This window comes from Sus scrofa, chromosome X, assembly GCF_054392235.1.
Source record: "Sus scrofa isolate SSC_HxYL_T2T_F1_AM1 chromosome X, Sscrofa_HxYL_maternal_Yorkshire_Landrace_v2.0, whole genome shotgun sequence".
Taxonomy (NCBI): domain Eukaryota; kingdom Metazoa; phylum Chordata; class Mammalia; order Artiodactyla; family Suidae; genus Sus; species Sus scrofa.
The window spans coordinates 38,678,340-38,697,562 of record NC_139401.1 but is presented as its reverse complement, the minus strand read 5'-3'; the positions used below and the strand labels follow the sequence as shown (position 1 = coordinate 38,697,562).

General features: G+C 47.7%; 1 long non-coding RNA gene across 10 annotated transcripts in view; it reads right to left on the bottom strand.

Annotated features, from left to right (window-relative positions):
• Positions 1-19,223, bottom strand: part of LOC106506943 (uncharacterized) — a 525,822-nt gene that overhangs the window by 248,987 nt on the left and 257,612 nt on the right. For all 10 annotated transcript variants that reach the window (XR_014835278.1, XR_014835283.1, XR_014835279.1 and 7 more), the window contains 2 exons: positions 14,794-14,942; positions 12,650-12,853 (listed from right to left, as the gene is read on the bottom strand). This is a non-coding gene — a long non-coding RNA (uncharacterized LOC106506943). The remainder of the gene's footprint in view (positions 1-12,649; positions 12,854-14,793; positions 14,943-19,223) is intronic.

The window sequence follows — 19,223 nt, the reverse complement described above, 5'->3', positions numbered from 1 at the left end:
ACATTTCACTACTTGCACCCAGATCTGTAAATTAAAACTGATATTACATATATTAAAATTTTACATTGTCCATCTTTTTTTCACAACTAACCAAATCTATAGCTGTCCCGAGTCACTGGATTTTCCAATGGGTCCATTGATTTCAGTTATTCTTGAATTCTTTCTGTCATCTCTATCACCTGTACACCAAGCAGTCTGTCATCTCTGACCAGGACCCTGTCATACCTTCTGACTGGTTCCCCTTACCACTCACTCCTGCAACCTTCCACCGCATAATCTGTTCTCCTTAAACCAGAGTGAGCTTTCAAATTCCTAGCTCTGAGCATATGACACCCCCTGTCTTAGTCAGTTTGGGCTGCTAAAACATAGTCCTACAGCCTGAGTGGCTTATAAAGAACAGACATTTATTTCTCTCCGTCCTGGAGGCTGGAAGGCCAATCAAAGTGATGGCAGATTTACGGTCTGGCAAGAGCCTGCTACTTGGTTCACAAACCACCTTTTGGCTGTGTCTTCCCATGGTGGAAGGGGCACGGGAGCAGACTCAAGCCTCTTTTATAAGGGCACTAATTCTCATTCACGAGGGCTCCGTCCTCATGAACTAATCAGCTACCAAAGGTCTTACCTCCTAATACAATCACCTTGGGGTTAAGATTTCAACCTATGAATTTTGGGAGGACATAAACATTCAGCATATAGCATCCTCCAATATCTTCTCATTGCGGTAAGGGAAATCCTTTAAGATGCTTTATGCTGTGGCTCCCACTGACCTCTCTTGGGCATCTCTCAGCACTGTACTTGGGCCTCCTCTGGGATCCTAGACACATCATCTACCTTCCATACCCAGAAGTGGCACAGACCTTCCAGCTTCTGGAATTTCGTCTGAGATAGTCCTCTTATCTGAAACAGTGTCCCTGGCCTTGCCCACCCCTTTCGTCTAGTTACCCTTATTCTTCCTTCTGTTGTCAGACCAAAGTCTCTTCCTAAGGAAAACCATCCCTGGCACATCACCAACTCCAGCTGGAATAAGGACTCCTGGTCACTGCGGTGGGGTGAAAAATGATACTTTGAAAGATATCCACATCTTAATCCCCTGGGGTTGTAAATGTTAACCTCATATGGCAAAGATGTTGTAGATGTGGTTAAAATTAGGATGTTGAGATGAGGAGATTTTTTCCGGATTATCCAGGTGAGCCCTAAATGCAATCACGAGTGTGCTTAAAGAGAGAGCCAGAGGGGCGCGTTGATACCCACACAGCAGAGAAGGTGATGTGAAGACAGGACTTAGAGATTTGAAGGTAGTGGCCTGGAAGACTGGAGTAATGTGGCCACATGTCATGCCAACAGCCACCAGAAGCTGGCTGAGAGCTTCCAGAGTGATACTGATTTTGCGCTTTTAGACTCCAGAATTGAAAGAGAATAAATTTCTTTCTTTCTTTCTTTTTTTTTTTTTAGCCACCAATTGTATGGTAATTTGTTACAGCAGTCTTAGGAAACTAGTATGTTCACATAGCAGACATCAGTTTGTTATTACATGTTGGTGCTGTTATTTGGCTGGTGTCTGTCTATGCCCCAGACTAAGGGTCCTTAGATCCATGGATAACAGAATCCAGAAGATCTATGAATTTAGGTAAGAAAAAAGTCACATATTTCTTTTCACTACATGTTACTCAAATTTAGCTTTTCCTTCTGTTAGGTATGTAGACAGTAAGCCACAGTAGAATTGGCTATGCCTATGACTTTGTCACCAACAAAAATCACAGCTCTTTTCATAACACAGTTCTTGCAAGCATCTCAGCATATTGTACTGACTTGTCACTACCTCAAAATTTATTAGACTCATCACTGTATCTTGTTATTTAATGCATTCAGAAAGAAACATATATATCATTGTATCACAGATGTGTTTTTAAATATTTTAGTAACTACTGCAATATAGTCTCCTTTGTGAGCATATGTGTTTTATGTACTTAAAAAACATTGTTCTGAGAAAGGGTCCACAGACCTCATCAGATTGAAAGGGGTCTGTGCATGAGAAAGATTAAGACCTCTGCACTGAACTCCACTCCCGGAAAGATAGAGATCGCGTGTGTTTTGCTCACCATCCTATCCTGAGCATCTAGAAGAGTACCTGCTCCATTGAAGGGGCTTGATTAACATTTATTGAGAAAGAAATGAATTAGTGAATAAATCATCAAAAATTTATTGAAACAGGACAGAGAAAGGCAACCCAACACCAAAAACTGATCTTTCTACCAAGAGATCAACACACAGGGAAGAACAATCTAGAACTCCCACAGAGAGGCTTGCGAGAAGCACAGAACAATTTTCTTGTTTTAAAGAAACATATCCTCTTTCACCATGCCAGTAATTGCTCATGGACTTGGGAAAGGAAAAGAAATCTCAGCCTAGCCAGCCAAATGTTCCAATTACCTATTGCTGTGTAACAAACCGCCCTGAACTTAATGGCATAGACAACAACCATTTTGTTGTGCCCATGAATTCTGTGGATTAAGATTTCAAAGCAGGCATAGCGGGGATGGCTTGTTCCTGCTCTTCGATGTCCCTATTTCACAATGTGCCACAGGTAAGAAGACTTGAATGGCTGGGCGAATCCATGGCTGGGGTCTAGAATCACCTGGAAGGATCCTTCACTTATATGCAAGGTGTCTGAGCTGAGATGATTCAAAGGCTGGGCTTCTCTGGGATGGTTGACCAAAGCATCTATATGTGGTCTCTCCTTGTAGCTGGGGCTTCTCTCAGCATGACAGCTGGATTCAGAAAGGGAGTGTCCAGATAGAGAATATTCAGAGAATAAGCATTTCAGGATCCATAGAGGAAGCTTCATGGCATTTTATGACCAAGTCTCTGAAGTCACATACACAACATTCTTCCACCATACTCCAACGGGCAAAGCAGTCACAAGCCTGCCCAGATACAAGGGGTGGGAATCCAGACCCCCATCTCTAAATAAGAGGAGTGTCAAAGAATTTAAAGCTTTTTTTCTTTTTTCTTTTTAAAATCATCGCAGCCAGGATGGGGTAAGAGGTGTCCAAGGTAAATCATCCATGTATTTGAAATCCTATAGGAACTTCCCTTGAATGAGCTGAACCTTCATCGAATGCAGATGAAGCTCCGGATGTTTGATATCGACTCAGTTCAGGAATGATTCATGTGATTGTTGCTGCCACATCCAGAGGATGAAATGGAAGGGAAGACAGCTGAAATATTAATCTATGGAGGCCTGTCTTTTCATGGGGTCTTATAAATTATACAAAGCGAGTCACTGGTTCTAAGTGGATTAGCTGCCCATCATGTAGGCAAGGTCATGGCCCATGCTCTAGTTAAGGAAGATTGTTTCCCTCCAGTTTAAATGATAATCTATCTAGAAAAACTTTGAACTCAAATGCAAGTAGGCAAGCTAAGCTGAAATTTCTTATCATGAAACCAAGTAAATTACCTCTCTTTGAGGCAAAGCAATAGTTTCTTAAATTCCAAAGAAAGGAAGTAGGATGTGAAAAATATACCAAAATGGTAGTCTGTTGCCATCCACAGAATTTAAACTTAAATAGCTTTCCAAATCCTTCTAGGAGCTTGGATTCTGTGACTTCACTGTAGTCCATCCAGGTCTTTGAAAGTTATTAGGTGATCGGTCAGCAGAATGTTATTAGCATAATGATGATTTTCATAATTATGGGATCGTCTACTATATTTGAAGAGTTCCTTTAAATTTTTAGTGGAACCTTAACAGCTATTATCTCATTTTATTTTCACAATCACACCATAAGATGGAGTAAGTCCATCTCACAGATAGAGAAAATGAGACACTCAAGAGGGTTAATAAAATGTCCAAGTTAGCCAACAACGTCTTGTCAGGCCAGCCTCTAGAATCAACACTTCCAGACTAATTCCTGGTCAACCAGATATTATTAATCATGCACTTGTTTCTTGGCACCCCTGTGAACACCAGCTTTATACTAGTGGGGTTCACGCTTCCTCGCCAGACACAAAATCACAGACCAAAACATGAGAGAAAGGAGGCTTGAATTTCCTCCTAGTCAGCTTGTCTCTCAACATCCTCTAGCATACCCTAAATCTTTCAGGGCCTGTGGCTCTTCAGAAGTGCTTTGAACTGTAATAAAAGGCACCACAGAAATAGTCCTTCTGGCCGCTGAGCTTGAGACGAGTGGTGACCTCAGATGCTTCCCTGCATACTGCCCTTTGCAACTAACAACTGATCTGGGGCCAGTTCTCTCTCCTTAGAGTTCATAAGTTAGTGGCTGGCCCCATACAGTTATCTTGTGGGTCATTTTCGTCCTTCTCTCCCTCTACCCTCCATGTCTAACCCATCACCAAATCCTATCTGGTGCTCATAAACAAGCCTCTTGGCTGTGGGTGTACAACTGACTCTACCAAGAAACAAAGCAGAACAAAACAAAACAAAACAAAAAACAAAAACCACCTATGATTTGTAGCAGTTGCCAATTTCTTTGGTGTAAATACCTTCACTGCTGCTGATTTTAACCTCCTGGTCTGACCATGTCCCTCTGTTTCTTGAGGCCCAAGTCTAGTTGCTTTGACCCGTACGAATCTACAGGGAGGTACACACGTTCCTTCGGAGTCTGGAGCGGTGATTCTGAAGGTTGGCTGCCCATTAGAACCAACTAAGGATTCTGCCCTTGTTGAAAAGTTTTATATTTTGCTCATGGAGTTTTTGCATTATTTTTTATTTTTTAAACTATTGCATTCACAGATTACTTCTTGTATGTGTTCAGCTGTCTTACTCACATGTTTTTTTTTTCACATTTTTTTCCTTTTTAGGGCTGCACTTGATGCATATAGAGGTTCCCAGGCTAGGGGTCAAATCAGAGCTGCAGCTGCTGTCCTACACCCCAGCTTGTGGCAATGCCAGAGCCTTAACCCACTGAGCAGGGCCAGGGATTGAACCCACATCCTCATGGATACTAGTGATGTTCTTAACCTGCTGAGCCACAATAGGAACTCCTATGTACCACTTATTTTGATGACTGGGGTTTTTGGTATCCCGTTAAATTTTGTAGCCAAAGTAAATCCCCCATTTGTTTCACTCTAGTCCTTCTCCTGCCACCTGAAGAATTTTTTAAAATCACTGTGTCAACACAGCAACTCACACTTATTATAACAGAATCTCTGGAGGTAGGAAATAGGCATCAGTATTTTGGAAGCTTTCTGGTTGATTCTAATTCCATTTTGAGAACTATGGTCTAGCTTTCCTGACTCCTTGGCTTCATCCCTTGCCCCGGGTGTACTTGACATTTTGCAATCTAGCAATACTAAATGCTTGGAGATCCTAGAGCACACCAGGCAGCTTTGTACCTCCAAGCACTTGTATTTGCTGTTCTCCCTGCTTGCAACATTCTGCTCCCTTTGCTATCTACCAAAACATTGTTCCTTGTTCCAAACATTCGCTAAGTGCTTTCCTGGGCTTCTCCCACCCTATGTTATTAATCACCACTGTATCAGTCATCTATTGCTTTGTAACAAACTATCACCAAGTTAGCAGCTCATGGAGTTTCCTGTCATGGTGCGGTGGAAACAAACCTGACTAGTATCCATAAGGATGCAGATTCTACCCCTGGCTTCACTCAGTGATTAAGGATCCGGCGTTGCTGTGAACTGTGGTGTAGGTCACAGATGTGGCTTGGATCTGGCGTTGCTGCGGCTGTGGCATAGGCTGGCAGCTGTAGCTCTGATTTGACCCCTAGCCTGGGAACTTCCATGTGCCACGAGTGCGGCCCTGAAAAGACAAAAAAAAAAAAAAAAAGTTGGCAGTTTAAAGCCGCGTGCATGCCTCCTCCCCAATGTCTGGAAGTCGAGCGTCTGAGTGTGGCTCAGCTCAGTCCTCCGCTTCAGAGTCTTTCATGAGGCTGCAATCAAGGTGTCAGCCACACCTGGGGGTTCATTTGAAAACTGATCCCTCCCCCTTCCCATCAGTCCTTCCTGAGGTAGGGGTTTATTGCTAGTCATTTGCCTCTTTTTCTCTCAGCTCCATTTCTGCCCTTCTGTGCTCTGCCTTGTGTCACTCAGGGTTGAAATCCTACAGAAACAATTCCCCAGACTCCTTTGCCAGCTAGCTCCCAGACAGGTTCTTCTAATGAGCAGAAGTGGGTGACTGGGAAGGTGAGAAGGAGACAGAAGACGGTTTTCTTTTTTTCTCTTTATACTGGCATCTTTATCAGCAGAGGGCGGCTCCAGGCTCTAGTGACTTTAGAGGTGATTCTAGAGGGGTTTCTGGATTTTCAGCAATGACCCTGTTCCAGCACATTCTCCAGCTGCATCAGTGGAGAGCAGGCCTCCAGGCGCTGGTGATGTGCCTCTTGCCCTCTGTCACTCAGCCTAGGAGTATCTGTGACTTTCTGCAGTGAGTTGCTAATCTCTAGATTACCTCATGTCATAGGTTGGGTTATCTGGAAGCTGATGCTGATGTGGAGTTTGGCATGCAGGATATTTATTAAGGTTCAACATATGTGGGAGGGAGCAAGAAGCAGCAATTATCAGGTAGAGGGAGAAACCAAACTGAGATGCTGGTCTGACCAAGTCTTGGTCAAACCCATAGGGAAATCCAGAGGATATAGAGCCCTTCAGAGGTATCTGGCAGTGCACCAAAATGGTGCCCCAGAAGGGTGTGGCCTTGGGCAGGTGCTTGCTGCAGCTGAGGCCCACCCTGAAGAGGGCTGAGAGCTGAAAGCTTTTTGCCCCCAGCAACCACAACAGTTTCGGCGGCTGGGATAACAAGTCCTTCCTTCCCAGAAGCTGTGAGTGGAACAACATGGCACCCACTGCACATCTCCTCCCCCTGCCCATCCAACACTTTGATACCCAATACTATGTATCAAGTTTCCTCTGTTTCGAAATACCTAGAGTGCTTTATGCTGTCTTGGCTGAACATTCACTGATAACAAAAGGCACAGTTGACATCTATGAAATGCAAAGGTCATCACTCAAGGGCAATTATTAGCAGACAAGAGGAGCAAATGAAAGCTTACATGGTGATGGAAGTTGGAGTCTCAAAGCAAGAAAAGGGCCAGAGGTCAGGTGCCAGCATGCTCACTCCTCTCACACCCCTACCTGGGCCAAACATGGGAAGGACGTCAATGCAAGAAACTAGAGATGCTAAGAGAGGGTCCCAAGCACAGGGCAGGCGTGTTGCTCCTTGCTTCCTAGGGAGAGTTGCAAGCCCCTCCGAGTGAGCCCTGTGTTCAACCTGATACTTTGCACGTGGTCTCACAAAGCTCGTGGTTTTAAATTGGAAGAAGGAGCCAGAAACGAGGGGGGAAATGCATGTTGACCAATCAGCTCCCTTTAAGAGCTGTCCCACATGCTCTACCCAGTGACCAATATAGGCTGGAAAATGTGGTTTTGATTTGGCCATATTGCTGCCCCAAATAAAATAGTATTCTGTTTATTGGGAAGGAGAGGAAAATGGATACTCGGTAGGCAATTAGCAGTCTTCGCCACAGATGGTGATAGTAAATTGGCAAATTCTGAGTATATTCTTTCTTGCCAGAATTAAAAGTTGACATCATTATGGCAGTCCCCTTGATTTGTAAAACATTACATTGGTCTGTGAAATACAAAGCCCAGACCTAGCGCTCTTAATCATTTTGCTCTACAAGCCTGGACTAGGATACATGATTCTTTGATAAAAAGTAGCAAATGTGACAGACTCATCTCGGGTGATTGGTTGATGTGAAAAGACTCCAGGAGACCTGCCCCCCATCCACACGGCCTTTCTTCCTGCTTCTCTCAGGTGGCCAGCTCTCAACTGCAGCCTCTGGAGACACTGCGGCTGTCCCATAAAGAGGTCTTTAACAGTGGGTGTGGTGGGCCACGCTGAAGAGGAAAGTGGTGCAGCCTCCTGGACCCCTCCAGCCTTCTGCCCCATCTCCTGACCCCGCTCACTCTGCCCCTGCTCCATGCATCCTGAGGGGCCTGCCTTTCCTTGGCATTCACCCAACATTCTGTCTTCTTGGCCTTCCTTGAACTGCTGCCAGTTGTATTTCTTGCCAATCTCCTATGGTCATGTGGGAAAATACCTTCCACCTGCCCAGGCTCAACTCCGATGCCGCCTCCTCTACAAAGTTCCTGAGCTCCCTCCAGCTTGAGGCACTCTTGTCTGAGCTCCCAGAGAGCTGCATCGGCACCTCTATTAGGACAAGGATGATGCTTCATCCACAGGAGGGTTATGCGGGCATGTATTTGATTCCTTTAAATGAGCATCTTTGCCTTATTTATCTTTTTTAAAAAATATTTTTAAAAAATAAATGTTGAGTTGCTGTCATGGCACAGCGGAGGTGAATCTGACTAGGAACCATGGGGTTGCGGGTTCGATCCCTGGCCTCACTCAGTGGGATGGGGACCCAGCATTGCCGTGGGCTGGGGTATGCATCATGGACATAGCTCAGATCTGGCGTTGCTGTGGCTCTGGCGTAGGCTGGCAGCTGCAGCTCCGATTGGACCCCTGGCCTGGGAACCTCCATATGTTGCGGGTGTGGCCCCCCAAAAGACAAAAAGACAAAAAAGAAATCAATGAGTTGCTTTACAATATTGTGGGAGTTTCAGATCAATTTAAGTCCAAAACTTTGAATAGTACCTGGTATGGAGAAGATACTCAACACTTGGTTGTTGAAAGAATAGAATTATAATAAATGTGGAATGAATAGATACTATAATTAATGAATACAGAGCAAATGGATGAACATATAATAAGAGACATGGAGACAAAGAGAAAGAAAGAAAGAAAGAACGAAAGAGAGAGAGAGAGAGAAAGAAAGAAAAAAAGGAAAAGGATGAATGCGTGAACGAATGAATGCGCAAATGATCCTGCTGCTCCTTCCGGGTGAGCTTCTGCTGGCTGGGCCCTGACAGCCTCCCGGGTGGATAACTCACAGACTCAGCAGCACTCACACCTTCTCTTTGTCAGATTTTCCCTGACAGGAGCCCTCTCTTGTCACTGCTCGTTATCTTTGCTATCCCCGAGCTGCCTTGTGTCCTCTCCCCCACAGATCAAGAAGGGAATCCAACTTAGCGGGCTCAGCATGACCAACGGGGAAGAGCAAGCCTCAGCTGCCTGCAACCAGAGAGCAGCTGCAGTGACAGCCAGGCACTCATCTTTCTCAGACGCACAAAGACAGGCACAGAGGCCAAGGGCATCCAGACCTGCTATTAACATGGGGGCAGGCCTGCATCTTCCCACAGCTGGGGCAGGTAATCAGGCCACATTTCAGGCCAAAAGAAAGAGCCACCTTGGCAAAATATGAAAGCATCCTATTTTGTTGGATTTTAAACTGACAACAAAACGCAGCCAACCAAGCAACCTACTAATAACCAAATAAGCAAACAGATAGAGCAAAATCAAGTAAACAGTCCCTGACACCTTAACTTGGAAGAGCAGCTTTTCTTTTTAAGGGTAAACCTTATCTTTTCCAAGACTACATTTGTTTGCAGCAGGTTTCACAGAAATATCAGGGTAGGCTACAACTCTGATCCTGCTAATGATGGATCCCTCCCCTGCTCCCTCCCCCTTCCCTACCGCTCTCTCCTCCCCCACCCCACCCCCTGCCTCCTTCTGCTGGAGTCTTGCCCCTGTGTCTCTTTCTTTCTTTGCTCCCTTTCTTCTCATCCCTCATCAGCCCCTCATCATCGGGCAAGGCCCTAGTGCCATTTCCCTTTTCCCATGTGTCCTCCTTTGATTAGCAAGGAAGCAGCAATCACAGAGCCACAAAGAAAGGCCCACTTTGACAGCTGTGATGTCAGCCAGGAACCACATTTCCCGCCCAAGATATCAGACCTAGGGCTACGATCAGATGGAGACAGGAGAGATTTCAATTCAAAGCTTTTTTTTTTTTTTTTTTTTGTCTTGTGTCTTTTTAGGGCGGTACCTGCGGCATATGGAGGTTCCCAGGCTAGGGGTCTAATTGGAGCTACAGCTGCTGGCCTACACCAGAGCCATAGCAACGTGGGATCTGAGCTGCGTCTATGGTCTACACCACAGCTCATGGCAACACCGAATCCTTAACCCACTGAGCAGAGCCAGGGATCGAACCCACAACTTCGTGGTTACTAGTCGGATTGTTAACCACTGAGCCACGATGGGAACTCCCCATTTCTTTTCTTTTTTTTTTTTTTTTTTGTCTTTTGTCTTTTGTCGTTGTTGCTATTTCTTGGGCCGCTCCCGCGGCATATGGAGGTTCCCAGGCTAGGGGTCCAATCGGAGCTGTAGCCACCAGCCTACGCCAGAGCCACAGCAACGCGGGATCCGAGCCGCGTCTGCAACCTACACCACAGCTCACGGCAACGCCGGATCGTTAACCCACTGAGCAAGGGCAGGGACCGAACCCGTAACCTCATGGTTCCTAGTCGGATTCGTTAACCACTGCGCCACGACGGGAACTCCGGAACTCCCCATTTCAAAGCATTTAACAGGCATTAACTAACCCATCTTCACTGGTGAGCAAGGTGGCTTCCAGCTCCCACAAGGGGGCTGGGTTCGCAGCCCCTTAGCGCACATTGTGCTTTGCTTTGTGAAAAGGGGAAAAAAAGGAAAGGAAGAAAGCAGGTCAGCCACATTAAATTGGTATTCCTTGCACTAGTCCTGTGCACGTCCTTATCAGATTCCATACCTGAGTCACAGCTTCTGTTTGAGGCTTGAACTGCACAGAAGTAATTATTTCCACCCATTCCTCCTTCCAGCTAAGGGCAATGCGAAGGAGAGTTTCTACACGGAGATGAATATAACAAAAACCCAAACGGCCACCAAGGCTGGAATGAGGCAGTGACACGCAAATGACCCAAGGCAGGGACGCTGCTCTCTGGATGCGATGATGTCGGTAGCACGCTGAGCTCTGAGTGGCTGGGAGAAAGCACGCAGGGGAATGGCTGAGATCAAGACTCCAAGACTCAGGAGAACAAGTGTGTGTGTGTGTGTGTGTGTGTGTGTGTGTGTGTGTGTGTGTGTGTGTGTGTGTGTAAAAGTGGGAGGGTGGTTGCATGAGACCAATACTGCCTGTGGGTGTGCCCTAGCCTTTCCTTTGAAAAGCCACTCTGGTCATCACAAGAACCTGCTGCACAGCCTCGGGGGCCTTGGGGGGAAATTGGTTTTCTCTTTTAAAACTGTTTAAAAATGTTGTGCATTGTCAATTGTCCAGGCAGCCTTGGACTGCACGAGGCGCAAGGCCACTGAGTTGCTTGAAAAGCTCTGTGTATCTGTGTCTTTGCCCCCAAATGTAGCTTTTGTTCTAAAACGCTGGGACATTGTGGTTTGGCTGTTCTTACGGCCGAGCTCAGTGTTGGCCTCACCTTGCCCTTCCGCCCCAACCCCAGCGCTGAGGGCCTTTGGTGCCTCCGGCATATGCACTGGAGACCCATCTGGTCACACGACGCGGCCACCGCAATTCCATGAGGATATCTGGATACGCCACCTCCGCCTCTCTTTCTCTTGGAGACAGAACTTCTAAGCTGGCAGGGCCACTGGGGATCACCTGGGGGCGACCTGCTCCTTTTATAGGTGAGGAAACGAGCTCAGGGAAGAGCACTGGCTTTCAAGAAGCCACCCAGCTAGACCGTGGAACAGGGCTCTCTTCCTGGACTCCCAGTCCTCCGGTTAAGGTCACGCCAGTTAAATGCGTCCCAGTTCCGATTCCTTTCTCCTCAGCCTGCTCAAATCTACCGCAAGTTTCTGGAAGGCAGTTCAAGTAACGGGCTGGCTGTGTTGCCAGCATTTCCCATACCTTCTTCCCAAATCTCTCCCCAAGCCCCGCAGCCCCATCTGCCAGCCTCTGTTAGCGGGACCAAAAATGGGCGGCTGGTCTAAGCTGTACCATTTGAGAAATTCTCTTCCAAGAATTGGGAATTCATAAGTATCTGTTGTGCCTAGGTGGAGGGAATGCGTAAGGTCCTCTAGGCAGGTCTGATTTTTCCCACGTACACAAAGAAACAAAAAATGCCAGGTGCCGAGACAGAAGGATTTCAGGGCTGAGCTCAGAGAGAGAGAGTCAGGGCAAAAGTGGCTCACGACCTGTTTCCCAGTGGATTTGAAGTTCTGGTTCTACTCTTTATGAGTCCTGCTGCCCTTCCTGTCCTCAGGTTCTGGGCGACAACCACAAACGCTTCCAATAGATGCTCCTTTCTGCTTAAGACAGTTTCAGCAGATTTCCCTTACTTGCTCCTAACTCCATGTGTGACTCATACTTTCATTGTCAACTTCTTTCTTTTTTCTTTTCTTTTCTTTTTTTTTTTTTTTTTGTCTTCTGTCTTTTTAGGGATGCACCCATGGTACATGGAGGTTTCCAGGCTAGGGGTCAAATGGAGCTACAGCTGCCAGCTTACACCACAGCGGCAGCAATGCCAGATCCAAGCCACATCTGCGACCTACACCACAGCTCACAGCAACGCCAGATCCTTAACCCACTGAGTGAGGCCAGGGATCGAACCTGCTTCCTCATGGATGCTAGTCAGATCCGTTTCTGCTGAGCCACAACGAGAACTCCATTGCCAACTTCTAATACAACGCCTTCTGTATCAGTTATCTACTGCTGTGCACGCAACAAATCATGCCAGAACATAGCAGCTAAAAAGCCAAAGCAAAGCAAATCAAGCAAAGCCATTACTTTACCATCTCTGAAGGTCAGGAATTTGGACGCGGCTTAGCTGGGTTCTCTGGCTCGGTGTCCCTCACGAGGCTTCAGTCCAGGTATCACTGGGGTTGCAGTCCCATTTCCAGGCTCGGTGGGGGCAGGATCTGCTCCTAAGCCCACTCTTAGGGCTGCTGGCTGGCCTCAGGCACAGGGTTGCCTTACAACATGGTGGCCGGCTGCTCCTAGAGCAAGCAACACAAGAGAGAGTGAGAGAAAGCATCCAGACAGGAGCCAGTCTTTTCAGAGCCTCGTCATGGAAGTGACACTTCTGGCGGATTCTATTAGAAGTGAGCCACTAGGTCCGGCCCACACTCTCGAGGGGGAGAGGATTTCATCAAGGCATGAACACCAAAAGGCAGGGATCCTAGAGGGTTTTCTTGAAGGTCTATGCCTTAGCTCGGATTACAATTCTAATGCATATTTACCACAGGAGCACTGTATTTTCTGAGCCCCTTTTGTCTCTTCCTTAAGTTTCTGGAGCACCATCTGGTTGACTAGGGTACATAAGCCAGTCTCCTTTCTAACCAAAGATCAAACTTCTCTCATCATCTAGGTTGCAAAGTCCTTGAAAGTAGGAATTATGTTTTATACTTTTAATGCTACACAGTCAATGAATGTATGACCATTGGTTGAATGAATCTGCGTGATATACAGGAAGGAGCTCTACATGGGCTTCTGGCAGGTAGCCGAGTTCTACTCTTGGCTCAGCATTCGACTATTTTGACCTTAAGTACATCACAACTTCTTAGGGCCTTGATTTCCCCCCTTCATTATTATTATTTCTTCGGCCACTCCCCTGGCATGTAGAAGTTCCCAGGCCAGGACTCAAGCCACCCACAGGAGTGACAACACCAGATTCTTAACTGCGAGGCCACCAGGGAACTTCAGTTTTCCCCCTTTAAAACAAGAGGATTGGGGAGTTCAGGATCCAACTTCAGTTGCTCAGGGTGCTTTGGAGGTGTAGGTTAGATCCCCAGCCCGGTGGCGCAATGGGTTAAGGATCTGGCATCACCACAGCTGAGGCACAGGTTCCAGCTGCAGCTCCATTCAATCCCTGGCCCAGGAACTTCCATGTGCCACGGAGAGGGGGGCAGTCATAAAAACAACGACAACAGCAATACAAGCGGGTTAGACCAGGAGCTCTTTAAGGCTACTGTAATGAGTAATATGTGCTAAAAACTCCTCCTCATCTATTCCCTCTGGGGAGGTGTATCGGACACCTCTGGTGACCCTCATCATCCCTTGGCCCACATCTAATCTCGGCTGGATGGAGCTGCAGAAGGCAGACTCACCTCGAGCTCAGAGCATTCATCTTTCTGCCCCAGGGCCTTCTCCACCCAAGTAGGGGTTTGCCTGGTCCGGGTGTGGGTCTGCAGTTCAGAAGGCAGATGGAGTTAGCACCCTGGGGGCAATCCTCAGCCAGGGTCAGAGGGCAGCTCGGGGCTAAATGCCTCCACCTCCTGTCCTTCCAGGGGACAATTCTCCAAGGCATTCTCTACGCCTCCTGTGAAATCAGCCCCTGTTGCCTTCTGTGACATTCGCGTCTCTTCCCTTCCCAAGTCTCTCCCTCCTTTCCTCCACTCCTAATTGCTGGGATCATCTCTTAAATAAACTACCTTCAGCCAGGACCTTGTGTTGTGCTCTCCTTTCAAGAGAAGCAGACTAAGGAGGAAGCCATTTCTTTCTCTGTCCATCTTTTGCTGTGAAGGCTAAACCTTGGGTGAGGAGGACACAGAATGCGATGTGGGTGGAATTCCAACCAGACTAGAAAAGCCTGCTCCTTCTGGCCCTCTCTGGCCCAGTGTTTCAGAGCAGAGTCATTGTCTTGATGGGAGTGAGGGCAAAAGGCAAGAACAGAAGTGCCGCCATCCACTCTGAGGAGCCAACCCAGCACAGTACACCTGCACTCCCCTAGGGCAGGTAGTGCTTAGGCAGAGGGCAAGCCTGCGTGAGCATTCCTGAGATATCCGGGGCAATATCTGGCGGGCAAGAGATCCCAGAGATGCCTACAGGCCCCTAGGAGGACACAGATGTTGGCAAGACACTGGCTGAAGAGCTCACCAGAGGGAGTTACCACCGTGGAGTGAAAAAGTCCTAGAGTCAAGGGAACTGGTTGGGTTACCTGAATGGAGACTAAACAGAGGTCAGGGCCATGCTTCCTGGGGTCTTCAGCAGCAGCCAGGGTGGAGGAGGGCCCGAGTCAGTGGAGACGATGCCGCAAAATCATTACCCATCAACTTCAGCAGTTGCCATCATTGTGAGCATCTGTTGCTGTGGAGACAGGAAGGACCCAGAGAGTGAGGCTGTGGCACTGAATGGACCCCCACCCCCATAAGCATAAGCCGTGGCACACTCTGGCCCCATACCCAGACGCCATGTGGGGGAGGATCAAGAGAGGGAGAACAAACTGCAAAGAGTTACTATAGAAAGAGGAGGAGGAGTTCCCGTCCTGGCGCAGCAGAAACGAATCCGACTAGAAACCATGAGGTTGCAGGTTCAATCCCTGGCCTCGTTCAGTGGGTTAAGGATCCAGCATTGCCGTGAGCTGTGGTGGAGGTCGCAGATACGGCTCGGATCTGGCATCGCTGTGGCTGTAGTGTAGGCCGGCAGCTGTAGCTCCGATTGGACCCCTAGTCCGGGAACCTCCATATGCCTTGAGTGCAGCCCTAAAAAGCAAAACAAACAAACAAAAAAAGCAGACCAAACTTTCAAAAGAGATTGTTTAACTGATTGGCATGGCCCTGGCTTACCAGACTGGAGCCAAGGTTAATACTCACGTCCAATGCCCTGGCCCACTTGAATGTGTGTGCATGTGCCCTCCCATGGACACACACACACAGATACACGTGCAAAGGCATGTTGGGCTCATGAGAAAGCTCGAGTCTGCTCTAGAAAATTGCTCTGCAGATGTGAGTGGAGCATTGAGAAATATTCCTGGGTGCTAGTGGGGCAGGGAATCAGGAGGGTCTTGGCTAGAGAGACCGGGTTCCCCAGCCGGGAACAGCCATGCTCGAGCCAGGCTCACTTGGCCTGGAAAAGCCACATCGGGTGTAAACCCATCTCTAAGAGCCTGGTTCTACCTGGGAGGCAGGAGTCAGAGCTCTTGGCACACTGGGCAAGAACTGTGAAGGAAGGGTGGGGGTGGGGGGATCACAGCATTGGCCCCTTTCAGCTCCTCAGGCAGTCTCCACTTCCCTGGCCCCCATCTCGGCTTTATCAAGGCTCTCTGAGTCCCCCTGTATTTCCTGGCCTCCTCTGGGATGCCTTCTCTGTCATGACAGTTGCTGAGGGTTCCCCGGGGCAGTTGGAAGCATGATTTGCTTTTCAAGCTCTGCCCACTTATTGATCTCCCGTCTGAGAAATGTCAGCAGCAGCCGGGAGCTTTCCCCACTAAGGCACTTAGCTTGGAAGCCTGTGGTATCCGCCCGTATAAACCCTCTGCCTCCTGTCTCTCTGGCTTTAGAACTCTCCCCACCCCCACCTTGGGAAAAGTCTTCTAAGATGAGATGGCAAGAATCAAACAGCGACGTGCTTTGAACACCGGGACGGGAACCAGATTTAAATTGGGCAAAAGCCTTGAGCTCAGAGCGAGTGCATTTCACTTCCTGCCATCCCATCCCCCCTCTGCATCTCGTTGCTGGGAGCAGGTAAGGCAATCTCCTGAGGAGGCTGGGGCGGGGGCGCAGGCAGTTGGCCCAGGAGTCAGAAAATGGGGCTCTGGTTTGGGACCTGGGCAGATAAAGGCAACCCCTTATTTCAGCTGCCATCCTCTCTCCCAACACAGCTCCAGCACAGTTTACATGCAGGATTGGGAGCAGGGGAGGAGGGAAGAGAAAAAGACTGTGTGTTTAGTGGTTAAACCTTTTAAAGTTTAAGTGCATAAACAGGGCCTTCTCCGTATCTGTCTATAGCAATTCCCATGACAGTTACAGCAAAATTACAGAAACTGGGTCGTTTATATAACCCTTTGTATTGTCAAAGCACATTAAATGTCTGCCTTCCTGCACCCTGCCGAGCTGTCTGCAGCTGTCAGATCCCCATACTGCAGCTCAACACACTGAGGGTAAAGGACTTTGGCAATGCCTAGGCGGGAATGCCGGACCCTCAGGTACAGCTAAGGTTCGGAAACGGAGATTTCAATTTCCTCCAAGCATCAGGCCCAAGGTCTCAAATATCTTGAACTCTCTGGTTTCCAGCCAAATGCTCTGTCACCCGGCTAGTGCATTTCTCCCCCAAATGGGCAAACACGACATTTGTCTTAGATTCTGGACAGGGCTGGGAGCGTTCTTTCATCTGTCTATTCATTTGATTAAGAAGGATTTAGTGAATGTTTTCTAAAATGCTAGGACCAGGAATAATTTGCAAAAGCCACTGTTTAAAGGACTTTATATCTATTAACTCTTTTAACCCTCGTTTGATTCCAATGAGGTAGACGCTGTTAATATGCCCATTTTACAGGTGAGGAAACAGGCGCGGAGAGGTACAGTGCATGTTGTGGTGTGCTGCCCAGACGGCCCTTCACCACTGAGACACTCATTCTCCCAGCTGCTGGGAATATGGGCAGCAGACAGTTCACATACAAAACTTTTTAAATGAAAATCGAATGTACTCAATATTCTGGGACAACCTATATGGGAAAAGAATCTGAAAAAGAACGGATATATGTAAACATATAATGGAATCACTTTGCGGTATAGCAGAAACTAAGATAACACTGTAAGTCAACTATACGTCAATAAAAGTTTTTAAACATTGAATGTATTTAAGGTGTATATTTAATGCCCCTCCAGACACCGCCATCAAGATCATGTCTCCTTCCTGGGGGTGATCCGTAGTCAATGACAAGTTCATACAGGGCTGTAAAGGAGACAGGATTTTGCCTTAATTCTTCAGAACAACTCCACAGGGCCACCCAGATCCACAGCTCCCTGGAGGTCTGCTGAGGTCGCCTTTGTGACTGCACTGCAGCTCGATCCCTCCCATAGCCGGGTCCTGCTTCCTTTACCACCGCCCCCACTGCCGTGGGTGCCAAGGGTACACCCCTCAATGAACCTCTTGCACTCATAACTCCATCTCCTCCTCAGAGGGTCTCCCGGGGACGGCACCTGCGGCAGGAGGATGAGTAACTGCCAGCTCATCACGGTCACACGGTAGTTTCTGCCTTCTTGTTTGATGGCCACTACGTCACGTGTAGCAAGCTCCTCTCTGCTCAACCCTGGGCCTTGATCCATATTCTTTGACTCATTGAATCCTTCAGCCCTCACGACAGCACTACCCTCACGCTGCATATAGGGGCCCCAGGCCTGAGATGTTAAGCAAGGGGATTGGGGGCTTCAGCAGAACTTGAGTCTGGGTCTCTTGGCTCATTTGGCAGCTCCGGCCCCAGCCCCAGCCATCCCTCCACTGCAACCTGTTCAAGCAGGCAGTGAGGCAGATTGGGAAGATGCTTCTGTCTCACAGGGTTCTTTGAGCTCCTGGAGAGATGTGGAAAGGAAGGTTTTATCACCTCCAGTTTGCCAGTGAGGAAATGTTAGCTCAGGGAGGTCAAAAGGATTTACACCATTTGCTGCTAACACAGCAGAGGCTCAGACTTAGGCCTCCACTGTCTATTGCTCATGCCAATGCCCTCATCCAAGGCCTTAGATTGGGAGCAGAGCAGGATGCTCTTCCGTCTAAGACTTTGCTCCTGTCCAGGTATCATCTGCAGCTGCACTCTGCCTCTCTGCCTGAACCCTAAAACTCTAGAATTCGGAAAGTCTTGGCAGTTGTACCAACACCATCAATGCCATCATAATCCTTGCTCTTGGTAAAGCCCTTGCACGTGTGGCCCCTCTGGCAGGGTCAAGTCTCCCTGTCATCCTGTGAATCAGGCAGCCTGGGCCTTAAGATCCCTATTCCCCAGATGGGAACACTGAGACACGGGGCAAAGGTCAAACCACTAGCTGGTCCACAGCAGAAGTGGGACTTGAACTTAGGTCTTTCAGTTAGAAGTCCGATGCTCTTTCCACTTTGCCTTGCCCCACTCAGTCCCCATAAGCCACTTCCTTTCCCTGGCTTCCTTCTTGTCGTGCATGTATGTATCAGGAAGTTCATTCCTGGAGGAATGAGGGGCAGCAACCGGAAGAGAAATCCTGTGGTTTGATCGGTGGGGTTCTGGGAAACTCCCTAAACTCGAAATGCTCCCTCCCCTCACTAAAATCTGAAACTCCAGCACTATAGGCAGCCATGAGAACCGATCATTGCCTTCACCCTGAAACCTTCTTCTGACAGGCAAAAAGCAACTGGAGCTCTTCCTTGGTGCTAATGGGAAGGCAAAATGTTTTTTTAAAAAAAACCTTTGGAAAAGTTAAACAGTTTCTTAAAGAGTTAAATGCATGCTTATCATTCCACTCCTGGGTATTTACTCAAGAGAAATGAAATCATACATCCGAAGACTAGAGGAGTTTTATTTGCAATACTCCAGACCTAGAAATAACCCAAATGTCCATCAACAGGTGAATAGATAAATCAATTGTGGTATGGCGATATTTTTCGGCAACAAAAAGGAAAAAA